Genomic DNA, 17,516 nt, shown 5'->3' on the forward strand with positions numbered 1-17,516 from the left:
CTAGCTGGGAGATCTTGTTGATCACCAGCTTTCCCTCCTTAAGCCACTGGAGGACGATTTTAGAGCCATAGCAGGTCAGCAATAGGAACAGAAAAGTAGAAAGAGGAGGAAGGAAAGGGAAATGAACCCCTAGGCCTCGAATGCTCTAATGCCGTTGGGGTCGAAGAAAGTAGGAGTTCAGTCAGAGGACTGGATAGGAAAGGGTAAAGAGGGAATTAGGTAATGGATAGAGGAAAATTATACCAAATTCAGTCATTAACTCATCAAGCTGACCAGTGCTAATTGATGAGTAGCCCCTCCCTTTAGTTCATAGTGTGTCCAAATGAGAGAGGGATACATACAAAACGTAGCCTATTTATGAGGAATTTATAATGAATAAAGATTAAGTTTACAATCATTGTGTTTATCGTGCCATTATTACTTACAAAAGGGTAATACAACAGTGAACTGTCAAAACCAATACAATACTCCAGCAACTCGTCTAAATTGTATGTTGAATATCTTTACTTTGCAATGATATTTTTTATACTGGAGAATACAGAAAGACTAACTTGTTCACCATATTTACTTTTGTATCCACAAGTAAATATCAAACTGTCTTCAAACATTCAAAACCTATTTTATGTATTTTTCCTTTTGATCTTCCCACAGAGGAGACGAACAATCTGCCATCACTTGTATCCTCTTGTGGTATCAGCATTCTCCTCCAGGATGAATGCTCTCTATAACCAAAATTAAGTTATAAATGAGAAAAACTGTTGTAATAAAGTTCTGTTAAATCTGTGAGGATAATTGTAAGACAGAAATAAAACGTAACTCCGATCTAATCACATACGAACAATGAAGAGTAGTTTCTCGTAAAAGATTGTACAAGAATTACAAATGTATCACCTCGAAACAAATTTATACAGAGACATGGTATAAAAATGTACATCGATGTCGGAATGTGGAAGTGAACGGGCTAAATTGTTTAATAATTGTTACGACATAGTAAAATTAACTTTCATTTCATGAGGATAAGATTTTTAGCACGACAGCATAAAAATATTTGTTGTTACAGATATGAATGTGACACTTCAGCGAGAAAGTTTCATCATCCTTCGTCAGCTATTAAGAACCTAATATAAAGGGAAAACTTTAAATTAGTACGTAGTAGTCTCTCCTGAAAACAAATACACATTGAAATAATTATATATTAGAACTAATATTTAAAAACTGAAAATATGCGAGAAATAATCCAGACGTTAAAAACAATTCATCATCTAATATTTGCAGCAAATTAATCACAATTAAATAAATATAATTAGTAACATTAATAATTGTTAACACTATCAATATAAATGAAGTAATAAGACAGAAATAAATGCAAAGTATAACAATGACAGAGCGAATTATTTAAGACACATTAAGGATGTGCTCTTGATACAACACTCAATTTTTAAGAACAAGGAAGATTTTGCCATGCTGAAGAAATAGACGACTCCCAGTAATGTACATTAGTACACAAGACTCCAACTGAATCCTAATAAAGTAACAATCACAAATTAGTGCATTTTAAGTAATCTAAGAGTCCCAATGAGACGCCAGGCAACTTGGAGCTTGATCATTCTCTCTTCTGCATGCAATAAATTGTGGAAATTAACTAGTGGAAAAAACATTCGGCAATCCATTTGTCAATAATTTTAAACCTTTGTTAAATTTTAGTGCTTTAACCTTTAAATTCGCAAGGTATCCTATAGGATACAACAGGTTAATAGGCTATATGCTATGATTTTAATAGAATAGAAACAAAAATTGGTAGGAAAATGAAAATTTCACAATACTTTAATATTGTACAATATATGTTGTTGTTGTCTAGTGCCTTGCATCTGGCAATGAAGCCATTAGCAGTCGTGCTTTCCAATACTTTTGAACTGTAGTTTCTTCCGATCTTAATGCTTCACAGGTCTTCAAGTGATCTTCATTTCTGCTGGATCATATTGTACAATATATAAAATATGGACATTGCGATAGTTTTCTTTACAGTCCGACACGGTTTAATAAACTAGTGTGAGAAATGAAGTTTTGCCAATTTAAGGGTTAATTGGAAACACAATTTTCAATATTGGGTCAGACCAATAAATTTAATTAATTCCGCGAAATTATTTCGTCTGAATTGCCTGCAAATGTCAATACCGTTCCAGAATTTAAATTATATTTAAGTGGAGAAGTCTGAATGATTGATAACTATCCCTCATGACTATTTTAATTCAATTTTTCTTTTTGGAAGTAACTTGAGGCTTGTATGATATAAATGCTGTGAATGCGACTGCCCAAACAACTGTCCAAAAATTTTCAAGATGGTTTATTTAAAAAGAATCCTTGTACCCCTCTCCACATTACGTTCCTTTAGTAGCTTAGTTTTATTTTCTTTCATCTTCGACTTTTTCTGTCCTTCATGATTTAGTTTCTTCGTGATCAATTTGCTTAATTTCTATTCTTCTGTTTTATTCATTTCTTTCTTCAGTTTTCTTATTTCTTTCTTCAGCTTTCTTCATTTCTTATTCATTTCTTTATTTCTTCAGTGTTCTTCATTTCTTTCTTCAGTTTTCATTTCTTTCTTCATTTCCAATTATTTCATTTCAAATTTTCACTTTCACTTCACTACGCACTACACACTTCACACTTCACTTTGCATTTCCAAGATTTTTTTGAAGAAGGGTACAAGTTTCACAGGAGAGTTACTTCAATAGTATTATCTTTAATATAAAAATGAATTGGACAATTGTTGGATAATCATAATCAATTTTGAAGTCAAAAGTTGGCATGATCATTACAAATAGTACACGACAAATTTCAAAATTTGTACATGGAAATAACTTTAATTCAAATTCAAATTATGTTCTTTTTAATTTCATGGATAATCTATTTTCTTTTCTAAACAAATTGAAGCGATATCTTTCGCATTAAGAATTTACATACATCCGGATCCGAATACTAGTAGTTTAGACATAATTTAACAACATTTCGAAAGAAAAAAGTGATTCAGTTAATTAAATTTCTTTCCTGTAAAAAGAATTTCTGATTAAAACATTCATATAACTGAAAATATTACAAAGCATATGAAACAAATCTTAATGAGTACCATTTGCTGGGCATCAATTATGAATATGGCGCGAAAATTGAACTCTATCAAAACAATCCACTTAAAATAAAAATAAATGCTGTCAAAATATTATTTTAAAACACAGATTCTACTTTATTCGGAGTAAAAAATTGTGACCATACAATTAAAATTAATATAGTAAAAATAACATCAGCAGTTTGAGTAACAGTGTACATGTACAATAATTTTAGAATACCACAAAAAACAAATTGAATAAGAAAAAATTAATATTCATTACGGCACACGATTCTCAAAATTTGATTATATGAGAGTTACAGAGTATAGCAATGTTACTCACTACATTTACAGAACAGACAACGATGACCATAACAGTTTATCTGTAAGACTGAAAACTGCTGATATTTCAAAAGAATTAAAAGTAGTAATAAAATATTAGCCTAATACTTTTAAGAGAACAGTTGAGACATCGCCCGTCACCAATAGACAAATTATGAACAATACTGCTTAAATCTAGAATTAATTTAAATAACATATCACATTAGACTATTTACTCTATTGGTACACCTGTAAGAAAATACATAATAAATTAATGAAATTTACTTCAAGTAGAAAAAATACAATCCTCCTTTAAAGATAAATTCAAAACATGAATAAACACTGAATAATTGAAGTCTAACTTAATAAAAAGAAATATGATATATTATTGCACATTCATTTATATCTACATTATCAGCGTTCTATACTGACAGATGAGTAAAATTTCTAATACAAGTTGATATCTAGATTCCTTCTCAACAAGATTTTAAGAAAATTCCGGTTTGTGTTAGGATTTGAATTCCCTAGAAATAAAACAGAATGGTTATTTGATGAACTGTTACAGATCGTGACTAGTAACTGAAAAGTTTTAGTCTTCAGATATACGGTACATCTAGATATCATGTTTAGAACGGGTTGTTACATGAAATGATAAAGATGAATTAGAGATGATAAAACTTTCTCATTATGTTTGTTGATTCGATCGTATGAGGTTCACTCAAGAATGAGTTAAATGGAGATTTAAAACTAAATAGTAGTTTGGAGACAATGTGGTATATAACTATTCAATATAAAAAATATTTTCCCCGCAATCATTAAAAAAATAATAATTCGCAATGTACTGAAGTAGTGAACAAAGTTCCGAAAATATAAATGACCTTGAAAATTTAATAAAAATTATGAATTGCTTAATATTCAAGCATTATGCTAAACTTAATGTTTGAGGTTAAATTCGACCAGAGAGAACTGTCTCAGGTATTTTAAGTCACTAATTCGACATTATTTTAGAATAATTTTGACACAGTCGAATTACGCTAGGCAGTAATGTCTCATTCTCTAAAAATAGTAATGAAATATATAATATTTTTGTAGGCTGATATATTCAATAGAAGCCTAGAAATGATTATTACAACTTAGAAGAAATATTTGTACTACTTAGAAAATCCCGAAATGATATATAGAAACCTAGAAATGGTTATTAAAATTTAGAAGAAATATTTTTATTACTCAGCAAATTATTTTATTCACATTTTTTAATTCTAATTTAAAAATTAGATCTGGCTTCACAAAATATTTGCTTTCTAACAACAGACCAGTATCATTCTAAAATTCTGAATTAGTTTTAATTTTCACCTTCGATAAGATCTGTAGAGATCTCTGTTTTATTTCATACAGTTTTTTGGCTAGTTAGACACAGCATAGAACCAAATTAGAAGTAATTTCTTTGGCACTACTAGATAATAATGGAATTTCATGGTCCGAAAGTTATAACTTATCTCAATGCTGATAGAAATTTAAATTTGTCTACACAGCCACAAAGAAATGTATTAAATCTCTTATCTGATGCTTAACTTCGTTCACTCCTGTGCTGCTTCAGATATCTTCCATGAAATTCCTCTCAGGCACCACATTATCTGCTCAGTCATACACCTCGCCTAGATTTGAGATAACAAGAAAAATATTTTAGAATTCAGAGTACATGAACAAAATATAAACATATTGAATGAACAATAATTGTGGAGATCCATTCCACCATTCATTTTCGATTTTTTTCTGAAACCCCCAAAGCGAAATGACCTAACCTGACCTAAATTTTGACTTAGACATCAATCTGACAATTAAGATAAGAGATTGTTGTGTTTGTCAGATTGATGTCCAAGTCGAAATTTAGTTAAGGTTAGTTTAGGTTAGGTTATCTCGCTACATTTTTTTTAAGTTCTTTTGAAAAAAGGAGTAAAAATTGAGGATTTTCAGAAAAAATCTAAAATCGATGGTGGAGTGGAGCTTCACAATTACCGAAAGAACAGTTTTGAGACCATGCCATAAGATTAATGCAAAATTATCTATGTGCATATCCATTATTGTATGTGTTATTTAAGTTTCGTATTTTTTAAAAATTCCATTCATTTTTTCAGATATGTGGAGTAACGTGAAGAAAGTTAAATTTATGTTAACACTAGCCGTACCCGTGCGCTCCGCTGCACCCGTTAGAAATAAATATAAAGTAATTACATAATTAAAATAGGACATTTGATCCAGGGAACATTCGTGTTTGATAGAAGGATAGATCGTTTATTATGTTACTTAATTTAAATTGTATTTAAAATATTAAAATGCGATTATTTTGATCCAGAGACCACTCATTTGGTGCAATGACAATTCCTTTAACATGTTTCTTAATTGTTATTACCTATTATTTTTGGAAAAGCGAAAATTAACAGAAAAATTTTGGCTACAGATTTATTATTATGTTTATATTATATTATATTATGAAAACGTGTGTTGATAACGGATGTACTCGAATTAGAAAGTTTTTAATTTGTTGTGGGAGCTCTTGAATCTCAGGAGGAACAACTTTTACAACAGCGCAACATAATCTGCTTGGCTCATTACCCAATTTTTTTGCATTGCATTTATTGCATATGTATTTTATGTATTTTAACACGATTCAATTGAGCATAGTTAAAATTTGAATTATAAAATAATGGATTGCTCATTATTTTAAGAAATACAGGAAATGAATATACAGAATAACCTATCAAGTTTTCTGTGCATAAGAAGCTATTTTAATCTTACCTGTCCTCAATTCACTCACAAGTTACTGTAATAACATTATAGCATTATGTCCATCTAGAGAAACTACACTTTCCAATGGTGAAATAATAATTATACAAATCGGTTAATTTAGCTTCCGATATTACTTCATACAAACACAGAAACATTATCTGTAGGCTATCTTTCATAGCTTTCGATTGTTGCTGTCCAAGGCCCCTTATAGACGAAGTCATTTGTTTTTTAATTCATTACACGGCCTTAGATGGCAGTTATTTTAATTTTAAAACTCATTTATCTCATTAAATATCAGTCCTATCAAAATTTTTCAAGGAATAAAACTTATCGCAAATTATTTTTAAAGAAACTTTTGTTATGTAATATTTTTCACAAAAATCAATAATAAGCGAGATATTTCGATTTATTTAATTCAGGCCCCCTTATAACTCCCCTTTTAAATAATGTATTTTGAATGCCATATAGCCTAAAATCTAAGTTACAACGAACTTAATTTATATTCCAATTTTCATCGAAATCCGTTCAGCCATTATCGCGTGAAAAGGTAACAAACATACATACAGACAGACAGACATACAAACAAAAATTTCAAAAAAGCGATTTTCGGTTTCAGGGCGGTTAATTATATATGTTAGGACCAATTATTTTTTGAAATTCGAAAATTACCAGAAAAATTTCGGCTACAGATTTATTACTAGTATAGATTATGTGACTCTTACAAGTATTCTCGTGACAAAGCGTATAATTAGAATTATTTATTGAGAGTAAATTAAAGTATCACCTCAATGCGATCTTTACGTTGATTAGGAAACTAGGTGAATGTAGAGTATCCAACGCCCACTGAACGAATATTTCACTTTTATCACTGCCAATGATGCGCTGTAATCGTATATGCAAGGGAGGCTATAACAAAAACCTAAACTAACCAAACCTAACCTGTCAAAGAAGCAACATGTTATACTAAATATGTGTAAAATTGGCCTATGTCTCTATAGTGGGCGGGACATAAGTAACTGACTGGAAACTACACGCCTACATGGCTATTCACAATATTCATTGTGATTAATTCTCTCATAGGCTCGATTATATTACTGTATACCATAAATTAAATTGAAAACTATGTTACTGTCATAGTTAGAAAAATTATTTGCGTTATTTTATTTGAAAGTTTAAGTATTATGTCCCAATATACTTGTAGAGCAAAGCTATGTAACAGCAAAATAAGCCATTGTTTCAAACACTGAATATTGACATTATTTACGTAGTTTTTTCTTAGAAAATAATGGTAACAGATTTAAGAAATTCTGTGAACTATTAAATAAACTTACCGACTACCAATAAGAAATGAAGAATAATGTTTGCCGCAATCTGGTTCCATGTTATTGATTCCCTTCATCAGTTCAAGAAATCTCTCCGCAACAATCCTCGGCAAAAAAGAAAAATAATTTGTCACAATTGATGTCAAGAATGTACTAACATTTAATGAAAACTTACTTACTTACAAATGGCTTTTAAGGAACCCGAAGGTTCATTGCCGCCCTCACATAAGCCCGCCAGCGGTCCCTATCCTGTGCAAGATTAATCCAGTCTCTATCATCATACCCCACCTCCCTCAAATCCATTTTAATATTATCCTCCCATCTACGTCTCGGCCTCCCTAAAGGTCTTTTTCCCTCCGGTCTCCCAACTAACACTCTATATGCATTTCTGGATTCGCCCATACGTGCTACATGCCCTGCCCATCTCAAACGTCTGGATTTAATGTTCCTAATTATGTCAGGTGAAGAATACAATGTGTGCAGTTCTGTGTTGTGTAACTTTCTCCATTCTCCTGTAACTTCATCCCGCTTAGCCCCAAATATTTTCCTAAGCACCTTATTCTCAAACACCCTGAACCTATGTTCCTCTCTCAGAGTGAGAGTCCAAGTTTCACAACCATACAGAAGAACCGGTAATATAACTGTTTTATAAATTCTAACTTTCAGATTTTTGGACAGCAGACTGGATGATAAGAGCTTCTCAACCGAATAATAACACGTATCTCCCATATTTATTCTGCGTTTAATTTCCTCCCGAGTGTCATTTATATTTGTTACTGTTGCTCCAAGATATTTGAATTTTTCCACCTCTTCGAAGGATAAATCTCCAATTTTTATATTTCCATTTCGTACAATATTCTGGTCACGAGACATAATCATATACTTTGTCTTTTCGGGATTTACTTCCAAACCGATCGCTCTACTTGCTTCAAGTAAAATTTCCGTGTTTTCCCTAATCGTTTGTGTATTTTCTCTTAACATATTCACGTCATCCGCATAGACAAGAAGCTGATGTAACCCGTTCAATTCCAAACCCTGCCTGTTATCCTGAACTTTCCTAATGGCATATTCAAGCGCGAAGTTAAAAAGTAAAGGTGATAGTGCATCTCCCTGCTTTAGCCCGCAGTGAATTGGAAAAGCATCAGATAGAAACTGACCTATACGGACTCTGCTGTATGTTTCACTGAGACACATTTTAATTAATCGAACTAGTTTCTTTGGAATACCAAATTCAATAAGAATATCATATAATACTTCCCTCTTAACCGAGTCATATGGCTTTTTGAATTTAATGAAAACTACATGTTTTATATATACACACACATACACATTGTAAATTTTATTTTTACTAATCATCCAAATAAGAATTGCTACACAAGTTATCTTCAGGAGTATATTATTTTGTCAAATATTTCCGAAAATAGTATTAGGTTTAATAAATTTAGTAACAGAACTTCGTACACAGCTGAAAATGGTCTCCTTTGTAAGCGAAGTATATCTAGTTCTAATTTAATTTACTTTTCATTTCATCACATTTATAAATTTCCTATATGAAAAATGAATAGTACAGTTATCTCCACCAAATGAAGTGGGAGTAGTAGCTTAATTAACTTGGAGATCAACAAATTTGGAAAAGTTACCGAACATACCAAATTTTGTAATTAATACTTTGCATCCATCTTGACCACAAACCCATACATCAGTGTGGTTTAATTTACGTTCAAGTTTTTCTACATTTTCGATTGTGTTCTGTAATGGGAAGTTCCAGCCTGGTTAGAGGTAATATTGAATATTAATGTAAAGAAAATCTTTCAATCTTTTATTTCATTTGAAATATTTCAAAATAAATTTACAATGTAATTTTATTTATTTGTATCCTTTCCTGCAGAATTTAAATGAAACGACAATTTTCTTTAAACCAAAATTTAATTCAAGCATATAAATTTATTTAACATTTTAAGATCACATTTCATAATGGTAAAAGTGCAACAGGGTGTCTATCTTTCACCACCACCACCACCACCACCACCACCACCACCACCACCACCACCACCTCTCAACTGATTTTCAAAATATTCTTAGATAAAAAACAATTTTCAACACCTATTTTTAACAACATTCCTCAAACAATTACGATATTGGACGAGTAACAAAACACCTTTTTCCACATTAGTCTGTACATGACGAAACTTTTTTGGCCAATCTACTGCACTTTCACCATTGAAAATGTAAAATATTAGCAAATTTCATTTATTTTTTAGTAATTTAAAAACAATTTAGGGAAAACACGGAAATTTTACTTGAAGCAAGTAAAACGATAGGTTTGAAAGTAAATCCCAAAAAGAAAGTATATTATTTATATCTCATGACCAGAATATTGTACGAAAGGCAAACCTATAAATTAACAATTTATCCTTCGAAGAGGTGGAAAAATTCAAATATCCTGGAACAACAGTAATATATAAATGACACTCTGCAGGAAATTGAACGCAGAATAAATATGCCTCATTATTCGGTTGTGAAGCTTTTGTCATCTAGTCTGCTGTCAAAAAATCTAAAAGAATTTATAAAACACTTATATTACCAGTTGTTCTGTATGGTTGTGAAACTTGGACTCTCACTCCGAGAGAAATAACAGAGGTTAAGGATGTTTGAGAATAAGGTGCTTAGAAAAATATTTAGGGCTAAGAGCAATGAAGTTACAGAAGAATTGAGAAAGTTACATAACGCAGAACTGCACGTATTGTAATCTTCACCCAACATAATTAGGAACATTAAATACAGACGTTGAGATGGACAAGGCATGTAGCATGTATGGGCGAATTCAGAAATGTATATAGTGTGTTAGTTGGGAGGCCGGAGGGAAAAAGACTTTTGGGGAGGCCGAGACGTAGATGGGAGGATATTAAAATGGATTTGAGGGAGGTGGGATATGATTGTAGATACTGGATTAATTTTGCACAGGATAGGGACCGATGGCGGACATGCAAGGGCGGCAATGAACCTGCGGATTCCTTAAAGCCGTAAGCGAGTAATTTAAAAACAAATTAAAGTATGAATTTGTGGTCAACTTTCCTCAATACCCACAATTTCTGAGAAGACGCTACTTTACTCCTATTATGCACAATTTCACTCATATCTGTTACGGAATATTACTTTGGGGCAACTTCAGTGGTGTCGAAGTTCTATTTAGATGGCAGAAGAAAGCAATTAGATGAATGCCAATTTTAAAAGACACAAATTCTTGCAAGTTTTATTTTCAGAAAATAAAAGTTTTGATTGTACCCAGTTTATATAAACTTGCTTGCTATACATTAAAGGAAAAAAAAAAACTTAGCCTATCTGTTATAATATGGTTCATAATTATGTTAGAAATAACACTAATCCTTGTGCTAGATTAAGCAAAACGTAAATGCATCACGGCTATACAGATTTCAAATTATATATACTAAACTGCCTCCATGTATAATTATGTATGTTACCTACGAACCAATTAAGTACCGGATAAAAGAATGGTTAAAAGACAAGACTTTATTAGTAGGTTATTTTACGACGCTTTATCAACATCTTAGGTTATTTAGCGTCTGAATGAGATGAAGGTGAAAATGCCGGTGAAACGAGTCCGGGGTCCAGCACCGAAAGTTACCCAGGATTGGTCATATTGGGTTGAGGGAAAAACCCGGAAAAACCTCAACCAGGTAACTTGCCCCGACCGGAAATCGAACCCGGATCACCTGGTTTCTCGGCCAGAAGCGTTAACCGTTTCTCCACATGTGTGGACCGACAAGACTTTGTACAGCATAAATGAATATGAGAAAAACAATGGCTGAATGGTATATAGATTTCATATTTTGTTTTTGTGACCTATAGAATAGAGTGAAGAGGATTGGCGTTGTTTTGTTAGAAAACATGCTTAAAATGTGATAAAGGTCTTAAACAATTAAAAATTTATGTGTAAATCATAAAAATTGCCAAATGGACAAAGCGAGTTTTGGGTTCATACTCTTCAATTTACGTTTTAAGTATACAAAACATGGAACAGGAATTTTAAGTTGCTTACCTTACTGAACTCCGGGCCATAAGCTCTGCTCCACTGAGTACGTTGCACCAATACCACATTTCAGCATCTGCACTAGTGGCAACCCGTGTAGTTCTGCCAGTGCCTTGTAGATGGGAATTCCCTGAAGTACATGCCATGAACAAAAAGTACTATGTTACATAGTAAGAACCGAGTTACAAGTTATCAAATTCATCTATACTAATAATAAATCTGTAGCCGAAATTTTTCTGGTAATTTTCGATTTTCCAAAAATAATTGGTCCTAACGTATATAATTAACTACCCTGAAACCGAAAATCGCTGTTTTGAAATTTTTGTTTGTATGTCTGTATGTATGTTTGTTACCTTTTCACGCGATAATGGCTGAACGGATTTCGATGAAAATTGGAATATAAATTAAGTTCGTTGTAACTTATATTTTAGGCTATATGGCATTCAAAATACATTATTTAAAAGGGGGGTTATAAGGGGGCCTGAATTAAATAAATCGAAATATCTCGCTTATTATTGATTTTTGTGAAAAATGTTACATAACAAAAGTTTCTTTAAAACTAATTTGCGATAAGTTTTATTCCTTGAATAAATTTTGATAGGACTGATATTTAATGAGATAAATGAGTTTTAAAATTAAAATAACTGCCATCTAAGGCCGTGTAATGAATTAAAAAAACAAATGACTTCGTCTATAAGGGGCCTTGGACAGCAACAATCGAAAGCTATGAAAGATAGCCTACAGATAATGTTTCTGTGTTTGTATGAAGTAATATCGGAAGCTAAATTAACCGATTTGTATAATTATTATTTCACCATTGGAAAGTGTAGTTTCTCTAGATGGACATAATGCTATAATGTTATTATAGTAACTTCTGATATAATATAATATAATATAATATAATATAATATAATATAATATAATATAATATAATATAACATAATATAACATATGTAATATTATATAATATAATTTAAGTTATTTGAAGGGTTCAGAACCATAGTGGGCCAAGCGCCATTTACTCAATACGTAGAAAACAAGGGTTAAAATTAAGTTATTACCATAATTTAATTGAAAGCTATAACAAGTAAAATAAAGTATACACATTAAATCTAAATGATGTCAATCTTCATTAAACTATGGTTGCATGTAATAAAAATTAAGAAACATGTTAAAGGAATTACCATTGCACCAAATGAGTGTCTCTGGATCAAAATGATCGCATTTTAATTATTTGGATGCAATTTAAATTAAGTAACATATTAAAAAGATTTATCCTTCTATCAAACACGAATATTCTCTGGATCAAATGTCCTATTTTAATTATGTAATTACTTTATATTTATTTGTAACGGGTGCAGCGGAGCGCACGGGTACGGCTAGTTTTCAATATGTTCATTATAATTCATCTTATCTGTTCGTCTTTAGTTTCTAAATTCCATACAAAATAATATTAAAATGTGAAGACAGAATTTCAACTCATTTATAAACCCACATTAAGAAATTCACATTAGACACCAAAGTCTTTGAGTATGGAGCCCAATCTTTATTTATTGGTTATTTTAATTTTCAACTGCTATGGTTATATAGCGTCTAAATGAGATGAAGGTGATAATGCCTGCGAGATGAGTCCAGGGGTCCAACGCCAATAGTTACCCAGCATTTGCTCTTAATGGGTTGAGGGAATATCTCGGAAAAGGTCTCAACCACGTAACTCGTGTCAACCAGGATTTGAACCCGGGCACTCGTTTCAGGCATGCTAATCATTACTCCAGAGCGGTGGACAGCCCAATCTTAATTACAGACAGGACCGACAATGATGTCTTACAGTGTGTGTCTGATAATACATGCAGGGATTTCTTGCAATAATAAGCATTTGCGCCTGATGGATGAGTTGCAGTTGCTCTCGGGCGGCATTCATTCTATAGAGTTTTACGATATGTGCAAATGATTGCTGTCACTTCCGGTTTCTCCAGTTATTTTTATTTTTCTGATATTACTTAATGTTTACACTTTTTGGGAGGGTGTTATTTTAGGTTGGTTATTTCAGGCAAATATTACTGTAATTTACGTTATTTTCTGGTTTACAGAGTTCTGCTGTAGCTTAAGTTTGGTTTTCGAATGCTAGTTTTCATGTGAGTGTTCTTTTATTTAATATAACACACATCGGAATTTATTTTTAAATATCTAAAGCGATTATATCGGTATGTTAACACACTGGAGGGAGGGGATGTAACTCCAACTTTTTAAGTCTTTATAGTTTTGTGTGTTTCATTTAAATTTCGAAATTGACGCAGTCATTGATTTTAATCCCACTGTCTCCAATAAATAAACTAGACATATACTTATGGGTAATCTTTAGAATATCGTTACCAGTGGCGAATAGGAACGACCTCCCATCAAAGACACTATGGGATAGCATGGGTGAGGAATTTGAATGGGATATCGACATTTTTAGACAATTGTGAATAATGCAAACCGTAGCAAAAGACTAGACTAACCTAATCTAACATCACTGATTCGAGCTTTCGAAAACTCGCCTTTTCTCTGTGATCAGTAAGGAAAGACACGGAAATGAGACGTGCCGCCTATCCATTTCACCTGGATAGAGAGATCCCATCTGCCCGCACCTTTACGTCTGCCACCAATTCCACACAAATTTTTCACCGTTATTTCGGTGTCGGTACTCAATTTTTCTTTCGTTTACATTACATATGACTCGACGAGAAGACAAATACGTACGTAAATTTCTACCTCAACGTGATAACGTAATTTTAAAGTGTATACATTTTTTAAATTAATTTTTTTACGATACGTTTGACTAGACTAGAAGCCGAGAATATAAGTAAATTTGTACCTTAGCAATGGTAACGCAATAGCACAGAAATTACATTTACTTCGTTATATGAAGGTAAAGATCTACATTAATTAGCAACGAAATTTATTTCAACTGCTTATCACCTCTCGATGACGTAGGGAATTTAAAGGTGGCCCAATATTTTAGTTGCTTATTTTACGACACTATCAACTGCTATAGTTATCTAGCTTCTGAGCCAGACGAAAGTGATAATGCTGGTTTCATCGCCTCAAGAAACTGTAACTCGACATACCTATTCCATATCTTAAAACTTCAATGCTAATGTAAGATTATGAAATGCATTGAAAAATGAAATGAGTACAGAGTCCAGGGCCGAAATTCACCTGCATTTGATCTTATTGGATTGAGGGGAAAACCCCGGAGAATGCATCAAGCAGGTAACTTGTCCCAACCTGAATTTCAACCCATGCTTGCTAGTTTCAAGGTCAAACGTCAATCGTTAATCTACTGCGGTGAACAGATACACTATTGCATCCAGAAAATGATCATACCGAGAGTCATATGCGTCTTTACAACAAATTTTGTGGTAACTAAGCTTTTCTGTAGCATCTCAACGGAACAAGTCTTAAAACTAAAAGCTTCGACTTTTCTCCAATTTTTGTACTTTAAATGGGACTGATTGATATTCAGCCTGGAACTGCCAACGACAAAGGCAGAAAACTTTGAAGTCTGATTGTATGTATTTAAGAAATAACACGACATTCAAACATTTGGTAATAATTAGCTACCATTTAATTCTAATTATATGTGCACTCTGATTCTGAAATAAGATAAACTTTTACGAATTATGTTATCTTCAACTAAAAAAAGTGGGTGAAATTTTTATAATGGCGTAAGTGCAGTACGCTATAATTTCTCCATCACCAAGTCCTCTTAAGTTTACTAATCCTCCAAATGCTAGGGTTAGTTTAATCCAACACACTAAAACAAAACGGCTAACAATCAGATTACTTTCACCAAATTAGTTTCTACATTCTACATACATTTTTCAGACTACTTGACTGCACTTCTGCCATTGATTCAAAATGGTGGCCATTTTATAGATTTAAGAACCGAGACAAAATTTCAAATATAATTGCATTGAGATATTTAAGACCAATTTCATGAATCGATTTCCATGCGTCGTATTAACGAAAAAACGTGAGCGGCCAAGATATTTAACAGAATTCTACCCGAACATAAAAGTATGTTAAACTTGCGTCGATTTTCAATCAGTCCCATACAAAAAAGATTAAGATGGCTGCAGAAAATGTCTAACAAAAATGGAGTCCACAAGTAAAATGTTGGATGTCGACAAAATTTTCCAAAATAATCTAGAATGCAGGCGTTGTCTAGAATAAAAGCACGTACAGTATTCTTCTGTAAAAAGAAATTGCTTTAAGTAAAAACAGACATTTTACTTCAAATAAACAGCTTATTTTTACCATATAGTCTCTAATGGGCCTATTTCTATTTTAAGCCATCTTTAATACATCATTAAGACTAAAAAGAATTTCAATAAACTTACTGCAATAGAAAATCGCTTTATTCAACGTTAAATAGAATTGTAATTTCCTTCTACTCATTTTTCTTTCATTGCAAAATAGATTTTAGTTTTAAATAGTATTGTAACTCCACACGAAACTTGGTTTAAAAGTTGAAAATTGAACCGTTACCTTACCGAACCGAGGAACATACGCTCTGCTCCACGACGTTCGTTGGACTAAATGGAGTCCAGGGTTCAGTGACGTGTACTAACGGCAAGCTTCTTGATTCAGCCAACAGCATTTCAGACGGAAATGACGTAAATATTGCTATTGAAAAAAATAGCATGTGTTTAATATGATATAGAGGAAAAAATTGTTTTAAATAAGTGTAAATTTTGTGAAAATTAATTTTAAATGCAGTTATTTATCGTTTATATCCATCTGCCTTCTAAATCTCACACACATACAAATCAAATATTAAGTCGGAACTTGACCCTATTGAAATACTCACTCATCTACATTCGATCCCGTCCATGTACTACAGAAATTAACCAGCCCCATCGCATGAACGCACTCAGGGGTGCAAAAACATATTCATTCATTAAGTAATCGATTTTCAAATAAATGCCAAGACTATCGATACAAAAATGGGAAAGTCAACAAAAAATTAAGTTTATCATGATTAATTTTTTTTTTTTAATTCGTCAACTTTTGGATACAGTATCGAAATCTTGGGTGATCTCCCGACTGTTCCTAATTACTTTTACTTATTGCTGAGAGGTAGTTCATTTATGATGCTGCACTCCCGTCATAACCAGGATGAACAGCGTGAAAACAAATTTGACAGATAACTATGAGAAGAGGAACAAAGGTGTACGATGTCTTGTGTAGTACTGAGGGTTATAAGTTCCTAATTTTGATACATACACATTTTGGTGGGAATGTGCCTGTTTATAAAATGTTTCAGCGAATCTCCTAATGATAACTGGGATACTTTCTACTTTTAGATCTTGATGTATCTCTTCGTTTCTTGTGTACCACCCGCTGTTATGAATTACACGTAATACTTTATTTTGTACAACTCGAATGGGATCTAATGTTGTCTTAGGTGCGTATCCCCATACTGTAGAACCATACAAAAGCACTGATCTAATCAGCAATTTATAAATTGTCACTTTTTTAGATGTTGACAATGCACGTGTTTTTAAAAGGGGATACAGTTGTACCATTCTTGCTAGCCATGATTAAGATGTAAATGTTAATAAATATTGTTGCAATTTTCTTATATTTTATATTTTGCGGAATATGTGCGTACGGTAGACTGCCTTCTAAGATATCTGACTAAGGGTACGTACACGTTGGAGCGACGATAAACGATAAAAGAAGCAGCGATGCTATATCAGAGAGAATTGAAGCATGCATTGTTATTGAGGTGTGCATATTGGAGTAACGATAAAAGCGAAGATACACGATAAAAGCGACGAAAAAGAAAAGTACCATTTTCTTCGCTCTTGTCGTTTATATGATCTCTAATTAAGATAATATTAATCTGTATAATTACCAGTGGTTGTCAATATATCCGAATATTAAT

General features: G+C 32.4%; 1 long non-coding RNA gene across 2 annotated transcripts; it reads right to left on the bottom strand.

Moving 5' to 3' along the window:
- Positions 1–397: 397 nt before the first annotated feature.
- LOC138699556 (uncharacterized) lies at positions 398–16,248 on the bottom strand. 2 transcript variants are annotated; one of them, XR_011332028.1, is made up of 4 exons: positions 16,120–16,248; positions 11,591–11,711; positions 7,540–7,635; positions 398–5,076 (listed from the first exon to the last, which is right to left on the bottom strand). It is a non-coding gene; the product is annotated as an uncharacterized lncRNA (long non-coding RNA). The 2 variants fall into 2 exon arrangements; XR_011332029.1 differs by having other exon boundaries at positions 16,115–16,248.
- Between the last annotated feature and the right edge of the window lie 1,268 nt (positions 16,249–17,516).

This window comes from Periplaneta americana, chromosome 5 (assembly GCF_040183065.1).
Source record: "Periplaneta americana isolate PAMFEO1 chromosome 5, P.americana_PAMFEO1_priV1, whole genome shotgun sequence".
Taxonomy (NCBI): domain Eukaryota; kingdom Metazoa; phylum Arthropoda; class Insecta; order Blattodea; family Blattidae; genus Periplaneta; species Periplaneta americana.